General features: G+C 37.7%; 1 protein-coding gene and 6 non-coding genes across 7 annotated transcripts in view; 6 read left to right on the top strand and 1 right to left on the bottom strand.

Moving 5' to 3' along the window:
* Positions 1-13,620, bottom strand: part of Dh44-R2 (Diuretic hormone 44 receptor 2) — a 573,525-nt gene that overhangs the window by 525,470 nt on the left and 34,435 nt on the right. The window lies entirely within an intron of this gene.
* LOC149418928 (5S ribosomal RNA) lies at positions 2,390-2,508 on the top strand. Its single transcript, XR_016303023.1, has one exon. It is a non-coding gene; the product is annotated as a 5S ribosomal RNA (ribosomal RNA).
* Positions 2,832-2,950, top strand: LOC149418927 (5S ribosomal RNA). The gene has a single exon (XR_016303022.1). It is a non-coding gene; the product is annotated as a 5S ribosomal RNA (ribosomal RNA).
* LOC149418926 (5S ribosomal RNA) lies at positions 3,273-3,391 on the top strand. Its single transcript, XR_016303098.1, has one exon. It is a non-coding gene; the product is annotated as a 5S ribosomal RNA (ribosomal RNA).
* Positions 4,444-4,562, top strand: LOC149418925 (5S ribosomal RNA). The gene has a single exon (XR_016303097.1). It is a non-coding gene; the product is annotated as a 5S ribosomal RNA (ribosomal RNA).
* On the top strand, positions 4,886-5,004 carry LOC149418924 (5S ribosomal RNA). The gene has a single exon (XR_016303096.1). It is a non-coding gene; the product is annotated as a 5S ribosomal RNA (ribosomal RNA).
* Positions 5,327-5,445, top strand: LOC149418923 (5S ribosomal RNA). Its single transcript, XR_016303095.1, has one exon. It is a non-coding gene; the product is annotated as a 5S ribosomal RNA (ribosomal RNA).

Here is a 13,620-nt window from a genome sequence, read left to right as displayed (position 1 = left end):
CCCCATTTTTAAGCAAGGAATTTCTTTAAAATGTTATTAACTAGACCGGCGTAGACTACACGTCCGCTCGCCGCCAGGTCGTGGCGGAGAAAGACAACATTTTGTCTTTCGCCGAGTTGATAAAAATGCACAAACCGCGAATCGAAATGAATTACTATTATATACTTTTTAATATATTTTTTTACTATTTATATATTTTTGGTCATAAATTATTTCTAATGCTTTAATAATGTCTGGGTAAATTATTTTTGTAAAAAATCTGAACTATACCAATTTGTAAGACCATAAATAAATAGTCAAATTGAGGGATTTTCGTCACAAAACCGCGTGTTCGAATTTATTTATTAGTAATTTTATTTAAAATAAAAATAAAATTCTTATACATACTTTAAGTAGATAATTTGTTGATTGCTTATACTGTATTATTATATGATTTGAAATATTTGTTGTATAATACAAATTCACCTTTGAAAATGCAACAAATCTGCGCAACGTCCAACGGTAACACTTTATTATGATATGAAAATAATATTATTTTTCAAAATTTAACATCTTGCTTTACTAGATAAAATAACGATCTTTCAAAATCAATTTGTGTTTTTTCTAGAAAAGTGTCCATACGTCTAAAACTGGCCTCAAAAATGCCAAATTTCAGGTCAAGTCTACCTATTTCGCCTTAATCACGCGGATGCGCCCTGAAACAGAATCGAACTCGCAAAGGACTTATTTGTGGGCCTCATCGATGAAAAGGCCTCATGAACCCCCATCCTCCAGCACGTTGGCGGCGACCCTCCCTTTTGAAGGATCAGCTTTGCGGGATGCAGTGATCACGGCATCCAGGCTCACGTCGCACCAAGGATCTTGCTCCGGCCTCCTGTTTTCTGCGCTACCGAGTTGTTCTACGCACATTCTACGTAGGATTCTTAGTTAACTCAGTTTTTACCGTGGGTCCACAGGTATACTTGTTGCTTGTCAATTATCTTCGCGTATGCTATTTTTTAATGCATAATTTGTCCTCGGTTAAAATATACCATGTATGATCGCTCCAAAAAGAATCTTTTATTTCAGAACAAAAGTAGAACCTTTTCCAATAACATTAAAAGCTGTCATATCCCACTTAACCTGAGAGGGTTTCACCCGGCTAATTTCCAAACCTTACATTTGGCGCACAACGTTACAATTTTTATTTATGAAACAATTGTCACACCTAAAAATATGAACGTAGATCGAAGGTAAAAATTTGATAAAGGTTGTATCACATAAAAATTGTTGGATATCTTCAAATTAAAAACAAAACCATTAATAATATAAGACTTCATCTCAATATTGTCTGCGTTATAGCTGGGGGATAGGTGGGATTTGATTTTTCTTTAACGGAGGTTTTAAAAAGCTTTGTAGGCTGATGTTCAAAGGTCGTAATTATATTTTAAAAATTCATCAATCAAACGGAAAGAAAAGCACTTCCAAAACAATTATCTTGGCCTTTGAAAAAGAACGAGAAAAATAATTTAAAGGTTTTACGTGGTAAAATCTAAGATATTTACATAATTTAAATTTGTAAATCTCCAAAACAGAAGCAAATATGATTTTAGGCGGTAAAAAATCATAAAAGGAACAACCTCAATGTAATTTCCGTTTTATGTAAACTGTATTCATAGATAAAGAAATGTAATTAAAACAATGTATGCTGGTTGAACCTTAGTGTAATTTTCGTTTTATGTAAACTTTACTCATAGATAACGAAATGTAATTAAAACAATGTATGTTAGTTGAACCTTAAAGTAATTTTTGTTTTATGTAAACCTTACTTATAGATACCGAAATTTAATAAAAAAAAAATGGGTGTGTCAAGCCTACGCAAGACAGAAGTGAAACTTCTAGTATTCTTCTCTCTCTCTCTTTTCATTTCATTCTCTCTTTTTTTCTGTCTATTGACATATTTATAAGTAGCATGTGATAAAAAAAATTAAAAGTTATAAAAAAAGAAAAAAAAAATTAGTTAAAGCGGGGATCGAACCTCGGTTCTTCACGACCACAGTCGTGCGCTCTGCCTGTAGACAGCGAAGATGAGTTAGGAGAGTGAGTTAAACTAGGTATATAATATTAGCTAGGCTCCTATAGCGAAATGATCCCGTTTTTTCGTCACGGTCATGAGTCGGTTTTACTCCGGTCCTCGAAATTGCATGACGCGCGTAAAGAAGTTTCACTTCAAAAAATTCCTGCAAAGTTATGGATGTAATTACGATCTTTTTCAAGCGCGTATGTAATGATTATTTTTATCAACGTCGCATACACCTTGCTAATGTTTTCAGTATTATTAGGGCTTTTTTATACTAATTTTCATATATTTATTGGCAGGTAGAGTAGAAATTAATATTGTTTAGCGTTTGCCAACGACCATACCATGTTGAACACACCGGTTCTCGTCCGATCACCGAAGTTAAGCAACATTGGGCGCGGTCAGTACTTGGATGGGTGACCGCTTGGGAACACCGCGTGCCGTTGGCCCATTTTTTATGGTAATTTCATGTTTTTTTTTATTTTTTTATCGTTACTATCATTAATAATATCATAAAATTCTTTAACTTTTCAAGTATGCTACAGGCCTAAAATATTACTTAGTGGATTGATATTATGGTCAACCATTGAAAAAAAAAATTCCTGCAAAGTTATGGATGTAATTACGATCTTTTTCAAGCGCGTATGTAATGATTATTTTTATCAACGTCGCACACACCTTGCTAATGTTTTCAGTATTATTAGGGCTTTTTTATACTAATTTTCATATATTTATTGGCAGGTAGAATAGAAATTAATATTGTTTAGCGTTTGCCAACGACCATACCATGTTGAACACACCGGTTCTCGTCCGATCACCGAAGTTAAGCAACATTGGGCGCGGTCAGTACTTGGATGGGTGACCGCTTGGGAACACCGCGTGCCGTTGGCCCATTTTTTATGGTAATTTCATGTTTTTTTTATTTTTTTATCGTTACTATCATTAATAATATCATAAAATTCTTTAACTTTTCAAGTATGCTACAGGCCTAAAATATTACTTAGTGGATTGATATTATGGTCAACCATTGAAAAAAAAAATTCCTGCAAAGTTATGGATGTAATTACGATCTTTTTCAAGCGCGTATGTAATGATTATTTTTATCAACGTCGCACACACCTTGCTAATGTTTTCAGTATTATTAGGGCTTTTTTATACTAATTTTCATATATTTATTGGCAGGTAGAATAGAAATTAATATTGTTTAGCGTTTGCCAACGACCATACCATGTTGAACACACCGGTTCTCGTCCGATCACCGAAGTTAAGCAACATTGGGCGCGGTCAGTACTTGGATGGGTGACCGCTTGGGAACACCGCGTGCCGTTGGCCCATTTTTTATGGTAATTTTATGTTTTTTTTTATTTTTTTATCGTTACTATCATTAATAATATCATAAAATTCTTTAACTTTTCAAGTATGCTACAGGCCTAAAATATTACTTAGTGGATTGATTATTTTTTTATCGTTAACATCATAAACAATCTTATATCATTCTTTAACTTTTCAAGTATGCTACAGGCCTAAAATATTACTTAGTGGATTGATATTATGGTCAACCATTGAAAAAAAAAAGGCGTTAAAAACAAAAAAATAATGTGCGATGGCCGAGAATCGAACTCGGATCAACTGCTTGGAAAGCAACTACGCTGACCATTACACCACCAACGCCAGTTGTCGAGATGAGCTAAGAAGCATTTATATTTTACTTCAAAACTTTGACTAGATCAAATGAACTTTAATCGGTCCCGCATTTTCGTTTCGGTCATGAGTTCGTTTTACTCCGGTCCTCGAAATTGCATGACGCGGGTAAAGAAGTTTCACTTCAAAAAAATGGGTGTGTCAAGCCTACGCAAGACAGAAGTGAAACTTCTAGTATTCTTCTCTCTCTCTCTTTTCATTTCATTCTCTCTTTTTTTCTGTCTATTGACATATTTATAAGTAGCATGTGATAAAAAAAATTAAAAGTTATAAAAAAAGAAAAAAAAAATTAGTTAAAGCGGGGATCGAACCTCGGTTCTTCACGACCACAGTCGTGCGCTCTGCCTGTAGACAGCGAAGATGAGTTAGGAGAGTGAGTTAAACTAGGTATATAATATTAGCTAGGCTCCTATAGCGAAATGATCCCGTTTTTTCGTCACGGTCATGAGTCGGTTTTACTCCGGTCCTCGAAATTGCATGACGCGCGTAAAGAAGTTTCACTTCAAAAAATTCCTGCAAAGTTATGGATGTAATTACGATCTTTTTCAAGCGCGTATGTAATGATTATTTTTATCAACGTCGCATACACCTTGCTAATGTTTTCAGTATTATTAGGGCTTTTTTATACTAATTTTCATATATTTATTGGCAGGTAGAGTAGAAATTAATATTGTTTAGCGTTTGCCAACGACCATACCATGTTGAACACACCGGTTCTCGTCCGATCACCGAAGTTAAGCAACATTGGGCGCGGTCAGTACTTGGATGGGTGACCGCTTGGGAACACCGCGTGCCGTTGGCCCATTTTTTATGGTAATTTCATGTTTTTTTTTATTTTTTTATCGTTACTATCATTAATAATATCATAAAATTCTTTAACTTTTCAAGTATGCTACAGGCCTAAAATATTACTTAGTGGATTGATATTATGGTCAACCATTGAAAAAAAAAATTCCTGCAAAGTTATGGATGTAATTACGATCTTTTTCAAGCGCGTATGTAATGATTATTTTTATCAACGTCGCACACACCTTGCTAATGTTTTCAGTATTATTAGGGCTTTTTTATACTAATTTTCATATATTTATTGGCAGGTAGAATAGAAATTAATATTGTTTAGCGTTTGCCAACGACCATACCATGTTGAACACACCGGTTCTCGTCCGATCACCGAAGTTAAGCAACATTGGGCGCGGTCAGTACTTGGATGGGTGACCGCTTGGGAACACCGCGTGCCGTTGGCCCATTTTTTATGGTAATTTCATGTTTTTTTTATTTTTTTATCGTTACTATCATTAATAATATCATAAAATTCTTTAACTTTTCAAGTATGCTACAGGCCTAAAATATTACTTAGTGGATTGATATTATGGTCAACCATTGAAAAAAAAAATTCCTGCAAAGTTATGGATGTAATTACGATCTTTTTCAAGCGCGTATGTAATGATTATTTTTATCAACGTCGCACACACCTTGCTAATGTTTTCAGTATTATTAGGGCTTTTTTATACTAATTTTCATATATTTATTGGCAGGTAGAATAGAAATTAATATTGTTTAGCGTTTGCCAACGACCATACCATGTTGAACACACCGGTTCTCGTCCGATCACCGAAGTTAAGCAACATTGGGCGCGGTCAGTACTTGGATGGGTGACCGCTTGGGAACACCGCGTGCCGTTGGCCCATTTTTTATGGTAATTTTATGTTTTTTTTTATTTTTTTATCGTTACTATCATTAATAATATCATAAAATTCTTTAACTTTTCAAGTATGCTACAGGCCTAAAATATTACTTAGTGGATTGATTATTTTTTTATCGTTAACATCATAAACAATCTTATATCATTCTTTAACTTTTCAAGTATGCTACAGGCCTAAAATATTACTTAGTGGATTGATATTATGGTCAACCATTGAAAAAAAAAAAGGCGTTAAAAACAAAAAAATAATGTGCGATGGCCGAGAATCGAACTCGGATCAACTGCTTGGAAAGCAACTACGCTGACCATTACACCACCAACGCCAGTTGTCGAGATGAGCTAAGAAGCATTTATATTTTACTTCAAAACTTTGACTAGATCAAATGAACTTTAATCGGTCCCGCATTTTCGTTTCGGTCATGAGTTCGTTTTACTCCGGTCCTCGAAATTGCATGACGCGGGTAAAGAAGTTTCACTTCAACAATATATCTTTGTTGTACCTTAATGTAATTTCTTTGTAATGTAAACTTTACTCATAGATAAAGAAATGAATCATTTTGATCGCCTCAACTTTGAAAGAAAAAACCTTAATCGTGAATAATGAAACCTGAATCATGGAATAAATAACCTAAATCGATCAATAAGCATTGTGATGATTAAAATCTTATTTTTAGATAATACTGATTAAAGTCCCGGCATTGCCCGGAGTTATTGTGGATTTTTCTAAATCAGACGTTTACAATAATTTTCCTCTTATTTTGAACGTCAAGTGTAAAATTCTATAAAATTAACACTCTAGAATTAAAACTGTAGGATTTGCTTAAATATATTGTGCCCGCCCGCCACAGACAATCTTCTTTATATCGCGGGCTTTATATGGAATTTTTAAAAATTTAAAGTTATCAGTGACCTTACTCCTGTTTTGAAGGTTAAGCGTGCAAAATTTTAACAGTCTCGGAACAAAACTGTATAAAAATCAAATCCCCACTGCCCACCACAGACAACCTTCCAAACCAAAAACGCCGCCCGTCCGCCACGCGTTTTATAAAAAAGATAGATAGAAGAAGGAAGTCTTATAACTTCAAAATCCCAAATTGGATGATGGCGATGATAGGTATTTACATTTAGGCGGAAAAACATAATAACGTAAGAAACAACCAAATCATGAAAAAACATCCTTAATCAATCAGTAGGTTATGTGGCAAAAAAATCTTTTTATATGTAACATAAATAAGTCTTTTACCATTACGTTGCAAAATCCCAACATCCGATGGTGCACCGTACATGGAGTTTAGAAACCATTATTTATTCTGTAATACGTTACGTGACTTAAAATATAAAATTGAGAAAGAAACAGTCCTGAAAGGGACTATTTTTGTTTTTACTGCGACGGTACCTCCATGCAAAAGTACGAAAGGAACTTTTAATAGGTAAACAAAACTTAACTATTGTTGCGGGAATGGAAATCTATTGTGTACAGGTGCAGTGTGTGCGCATCAACTTCTAATTAAATAATCCTCAGCAGGAGTACCAGCTGAATGTGATTATGTGACACCTCTCTGTGAGAGAGGCGTGTTTAGGCTGTAGGAAGGGATTAATTAATACCGGTCTTAAAGAGCAGATTATATGAAAGAGGAAAAACAGATGCCGATAGCTTGTTCAACGTACATATTTACACAAAAATGGGTAGAAGAAACGGCCCCTTCTCATGAAGCCAACATAGACTGTGAACTGGTGTTCCGCTCGTGTCTGTCGAATTTCACACATGTGCATCGGTGCACCCGGGATTAATGCTGCTTGTTCCTTAGAGCAGTTCTTAAAATACCGCGTTGCCCGGGCTTTTCATAGACATTTTCGAAAGAGATCTGGACTTGTGGACAGTAGTTTTTCTTTTTGTTTTGAACACCAAGTGTACAAAATATCATCCAGAAATATAATATTTCTGCTTTGGGATGGAAAAAGGGTCATGTAGTTTTCTAAATCTCTTGTAGACGTAGACTGTCACCTCCCTCTTGTTTTAAAGGTTTAAGTGTCAAGTATGCAAAATTTCATCAACTTGAAATATTTTGGCCCTGGAAATGGAAACAGCATATTGTTGGTATGAAATATTACATAGGAATTATATTCCTATAGGTTTTTTTTTATTTTTTTTTTTTTATATTTACTACACACAGGAGGCCCTGAAGAAAATAATTTCCCTCAGGGCCTATGTCATCTTTGGGGATGCTGTGTGGAGGGTCTTTTTGTGGAGAGGAAGGAGTGAACATGGGTCTTGAAGAGTCCCATGTTGCAGGAGGGAGGAAACACAGAGGCCGGCAGTTCGTTCCACAGCCGAGCTGTTGAACTTAAGAACGAATCGTAGAAGCGACCCGTTCTCATGTGACAAGTGTCAACTGTGTACAAATGTTGGGCGCGCGTTTGGCGTGTATCCCGACTACGCACCGGTGCCGAAGGGATCAATGACGCTAGTTCCTCAGAGCATCTTCCATTGTAATACCGATAGAACAAGGACAGCATACCTACCTGACGCCTGTGCTCTAAAGATTGCAGTCCGTCTGTTAAGATTGGGGAATCTATCAAACGGACCGCCCGTTTTTGCACAGAGTCTAGGGTTTTTTTCAGGTATTTAGGGGCTCCGGACCAGAGATGGCTGCCAAATTCAACAGTAGGGCGCACTTGCGATTTGTACAGGGTCAGCAGTTGTGTATTATTAAAGTATGTGCGAGCCCTGTACAGTACGCCTAGCTTCTGAGAGGCCAACTTTACTCTGGCTTCGATGGAGCCCCCGTACCTGAGCTGGTCACTTACAGTTATACCAAGCATATCAATGGAAGGCCTGTTCGGAAGATTGCTTCCGTTGAAGGAGACTAAATTATCATTTGGATCCCTTTTAGACGTAATCAGACAGGATTGGGTCTTTGAAACATCAAATTCGACGAGATTATTTTTACCCCAGGAGGAAATACTCTCGAGATAACCGTCCATTCTCTGCTTCAAAGCCCTCCGAGCCGTTGGAGTTTGTGTGCCCTTTGGGGGCTTGTCAAACAAAAAGCTATCATGAACTGTACTGTCATCCGCGTAGCAATAAATCGGTGCACATGTCAAAAGGTCATTGAAGTGCAACAAAAACAAAGTCGGAGACAGAACCGATCCCTGTGGGACGCCAGCATTTATGGAGTGCGAGGAAGAGGTGAAACCGTCAGCAACCGCCTGAATCGACCTATCCCTTAAAAAGTCAGCAATCCACGTACACAGGGATGTGGGAAGTCCGTAAGAATGCGATTTGTTGACAAGTCCTCGGTGCCAGACCAGGTCAAAGGCTTTGGATATGTCTAGTGCGACCGTTTGGGTCTCACCGTGACGTTCCAGGCACCGCCCCCAAACATGCGTCACATACGCGAGAAGATCACCGCACGAGCGATTCTGCCGGAATCCGTATTGACGGTCGTTGATAATTTTGTTCTTCTCGAGGTATGTGAGTAGTTTGTCGTTGATCACACGTTCCATCACTTTGGACAGAACTGATGTGATCGCTATGGGGCGGTAGTTGGCCGGGTTGGAGCAATCACCTTTCTTGGGAATAGGGTGAATTACCGCTTTTTTCCAACCAGAGGGCACAGTGCCACACTTCAGGGACATTTTGAAGAGCTTTGTCAAAACTGGAACTATTTCCGCAGCACACCTCTGCAATACCAGGGTAGGTATTCCATCAGGTCCACTAGCTTTATTAACATCGAGCCCCCGTATGACGTGGAGTACATCCCGATGCCGGATCCTCAGCTTTTTCATATAGAAGCCGCAGTGAGGAACCGACGGCGGAACAGCACCTCCGTCGTCGAGGGTCGAGTTTTACGCAAACATTTTCCCTAATAGGTTAGCCTTTTCGGTGGCGGTGTTTGCTAGTGAGCCGTCAGGTTTGGTAAGAGGTGGCAAACTGGGTTTGCAAAAATTTCGACCTATTGAGCCCGCAAGCGACCAGAATGCTCTGCTGCCATGCGGGCAGGCAGCCAGCTTTTTGCTGATCTGCAGGTCGTGTTTGAATTTTGACCTATTAATGATTCTCTTGCATTCCTTTGCCGATTTGTTGTATGCTGATCTGCTTTCGGGCGTTCGAGATGTGTTGTAGGCTCGGTAAGCCGCGTTTTTTCGTCGAACTGCTTCGGAGCATTGTCGACTGAACCACGGCTTTGAGCCCACACCAGTTTCTTTAGTAGTCGATTGTATGAAGCCATCCATCGCCAATTTGATGACTTCACCAATCTCCTGGGCACATCTTGAAGGGTCCGAAGTCCGAAAACAAACAGCTGACCACGGAAAAGCGTTGAAATGGGCCCGCATACCGAACCAATCTGCTGACCTATAGTGCCACACTTTTCTCCTCAGCCTCTCATTGGTTGGTCTGAGGCTAACGGGGATTGATTTCGTCACTAGGCAGTGGTCAGATGATCCCAGGGGTGCTGTGACGTCAATCTTATAACCGTGTGGCACAGTAGTTAAGAATAGGTCTAACAGATTGGAGCGGTGAGTCTGGACATCAGGAACCCTTGTAGGCTCCTGAACCAATTGCTCTAATCCGTAGCAAATGGCAAAGGATTCCTCCTGTCAGCCAGCCGAGTCCGTTGGGCCTGAGAACTTCAACCATGGTTCGTTATGAACATTGAAGTCCCCCAAAACAACAAACTCGGCCGAAGGGTAGCGGGGCAAGAGATCATCAATAGTATCGCTCAAATGTTTGAAGAGTTCGGAAGTGTCTGATTCGCTATGGTTCGGTGAGCGGTATAGACATGCGTAGAATCTTGCCGTACTGGCAAGATTGACGCGCACCCACATTACGTCGAATCTGGAGTTGGTGCGTTCCGGATTCCGCTCCTATGAACAGATTTTCACAGGAGCGGCGGGGCGGGCGGATTTATGAGTTAAAGTGAGGCGCTGTTGAAAACGTAATATTATGTAAAATGTATGTTTTTTTTTTTACTTAAAAATAAAGACAAATATTCCCGGGTTACGAATAACCTGATAATATTTGGAAATCTCCTACTATCACCACAGTAAGCTTAAAATGTTGCTTGTGTTGTGAAGGAGGACTTAGCCAGCCAAGGAATTGAACAAACTACGCCTGGGTGGGACCCAAACGCGATGTCAACTCGGCCACCGACCGGTCAATATTTATAATTCAATAATTATAATTATAATAGAAAGTTTTTTTTTAAATATTTATGTTGAGCGATCAGTAGGATTTATAGGCCCTGTTAAGAGTTCTACCGAGCCGAACTCTCTGATATGAAAATATCTGGAGTCGATGAATTATTTTCCCATTTCATCTCTGGTGATATGACGTGTTGTTCTTGTATTGTTTTGTATTTATTTTGCTTATATAATGCACTTGCATAGTGTTGATTGACTAGATTATCATTTGTGAAAAAGTGTGAGGAAGGGTTTAGTTTTTCCCATGGGGAAGATTAAACCCGGACATAAAATCGGAAAAATTAAATACTGGTCAATAATTATAATTCAAGCTTGTCTTCTTTGTCTTTAGGAGTTAATTGCTAATACACTCCTTAGCATGACAAGAGGAATGGTGCGATTTAATGAAACTTCTAAAACCGTAAAGAAACAGTTATAACATAATTTTTAACTGACATTAAAACATTAAGAGAAATGTTAAGAATGTTCAATTATGAAATATTGCTCTATTAATAGATGATTAATCTCTCATAGATTAAATAATTGTTTTTTTTTTATGTAAATACTAGGAGGCCTATATCTAAACATGGACGTCAGAAGGCTCGTGAAGAAGAAGAAAAATTCTAGTATTCTCGGGGTGGTAGTAAGGTGTTAGACGAGTCTCGAAAGTCTGATGAATACGACATTTTATTACGGCTTCATTGTCGTTGAAAAGAACTTGTATTAAATTTAGTTGTTTTATTCCGGCACGGCAACCTGCAGCTCCAGATTTTAATAATATGCGAGTCGATCCTACACGCAGCAAACAGCGCTCGTAGCGGTGGATTCTTTTTAATTTAACTTTTGACTTGACATTTAGACATTGAGATGGGTGTAACAATAGGTATTATCTCTCCCTAGATGAGATGAATTTAAAGAAACTAATTTGAAGTAAAAATGCAAAGGATTCAACCAATTTGCATTTCGAACGTAGAATAAAAGAGAACGCCAGAAATGCCTTCCATTATTCGAATGGAAACCAATGTCGCCACTGACTTATAATGTTACCTGCCACCAAAGATATTAGAAGAACGAGATATATTATGCTATGTTGGCCGCCGGACCGTAGGCGGAGTACTACCTAATTAGCGTACTTTGAATACTATCGGGACGTGTACGCACAGAAATCTGTTCTATGTATTAGTGCGGATATCTTAGCGTAAGCGAAGTTGTGCAGTAGTATTGGTGAACAAAACCGGCGACACTGGGCAAAACAATTCCACACAGTATGAACTACTCACAGCACATCTCGTTCTTCTAATATCTTTGCCTGCCACTGAGCTAATTCGAAATATGCGTTCAGAAAATTTAAAATTCTGTTGGTAGCTCTTAGTCAAAGTATGATACAGTTAACAAGAGGAAAGGGTCGAATTAGCTTTGTGATAGAGCAAAGCCCCGGCAAGGCTAAGTTCCTGGGTTCAATTCCTGGATGCAATCGAATCTTTTTCGGATTTAGTGTTTCACATCTTTTGTTTGAGAGTCGTTAATACTTTCTTTAGTGATTAAATATTACAATTTAAGGTTTTATTAATTATTAAGTGACGTATGTATCTATATCTACTATCTTGTCTTTTTGGTTTTCTTTCAAGATGTGTGAGAAGAAAGTGGACGATAGTCGATGACGTATGAAAGACCTTTCTCTGGGACTGCTAAGCTCAAATATTCGACAAAATATAAAATTTCGTTTTACGCTAATAAGTATTTTAATAAATTTTATCATGGCTAAATTATTTTCGAAGCCCGCGTGGACGTCGCATGTCAATAATTGACTGAAGTCCTGTTTTAAGTCGAGCACTTTGCATTTCGTCTGTATGTACATTTGTTTTTGTGTTCCGTGTCCGGCCAATACTGTCAAGATGGCAGCAGTTTAAGATAGTATCTTTTTATTCCACCAGAGTTCGTATGAGCGCTACGCGAAGTCTACTGTTCACAGTATAATGATAATGTCGTTCCGAAGAAATCGAGTAAATAAATTATTTAAGAGTTCTCCAGTACTTTGCCCGAAGTGTACAAAAAGTTTGTTTATATACAATATAACCATGTGACGTTATATTATATGTATATATTGACACTGTACATAGAAAATACGTTACAGCACTCAAAACACTTTTTGGCTTGCACAGAATTAGAAAAATATAAAGTTTTTCAACGACAAAGCCTCACAGTGAATAAAATATTAGGCGCCTTGTTTTGGGTGTGAAATTTGGCGCTTTGCCATTTACACTAAGCGGAAGTGATTTGTCAGTTTGACATTTACAGTTTGAATAAACAAGGTGACAATATTTTTATCGTGAAGTTTCGAGCGAAAGACGATAAAATTATACAACAAGTGGAACGAACTTCACATATCTTTACTTGTGAAAATAAATATTTCAATAATATCGTTCGTTTACACTTATGAATGTAGATTATGCTATGTTCTGTCTCTGATGTATTGTGTATTAACCATCAATATTAGCCAACAAACTAAAACTGCTCGTTATAATATTTCACCAATAAATTAAGATATTATATGTCTCGACGCCATCTAGTGAGAAATTTAGCACTAACAAAGCCTTTCCTACAAAAATAAAGTTGGTTGTTTACAGGTGGAAAAATATAATAAGCAGTAATTGTTGATTAAATCATTTGGCGGGTTGAAAATAAGTAGACATGGCTCAGTGTTTTCAGAGCACCTGACCGGACATCAGAAGGCACAGGTTGAATTGACTTTGGCGGCATTTATTTTTAATCGGGAGATATTTTCAATTTGTATTGATATTTCAGGCGACTAATTATTGCTTATAATTATTTGTTAAGACTGCTCGGTTTACGTAAACGTCTAGCATGACAATAAGAGGTGTTATTTTGATATTCAATCGTAAAAGATCAATGGTTTCGTGGCTTGTGTGGTACGTAGCGCCGTTTTGTTGAAAGTGAACGTTGTCCAGATCAA

The sequence above is a fragment of the Hesperophylax consimilis genome, chromosome 13 (assembly GCF_061612785.1).
Source record: "Hesperophylax consimilis isolate HC1 chromosome 13, BYU_Hcon_1.0, whole genome shotgun sequence".
NCBI classification, from domain to species: domain Eukaryota; kingdom Metazoa; phylum Arthropoda; class Insecta; order Trichoptera; family Limnephilidae; genus Hesperophylax; species Hesperophylax consimilis.
This window is presented reverse-complemented; position numbering and strand designations above follow the sequence as displayed.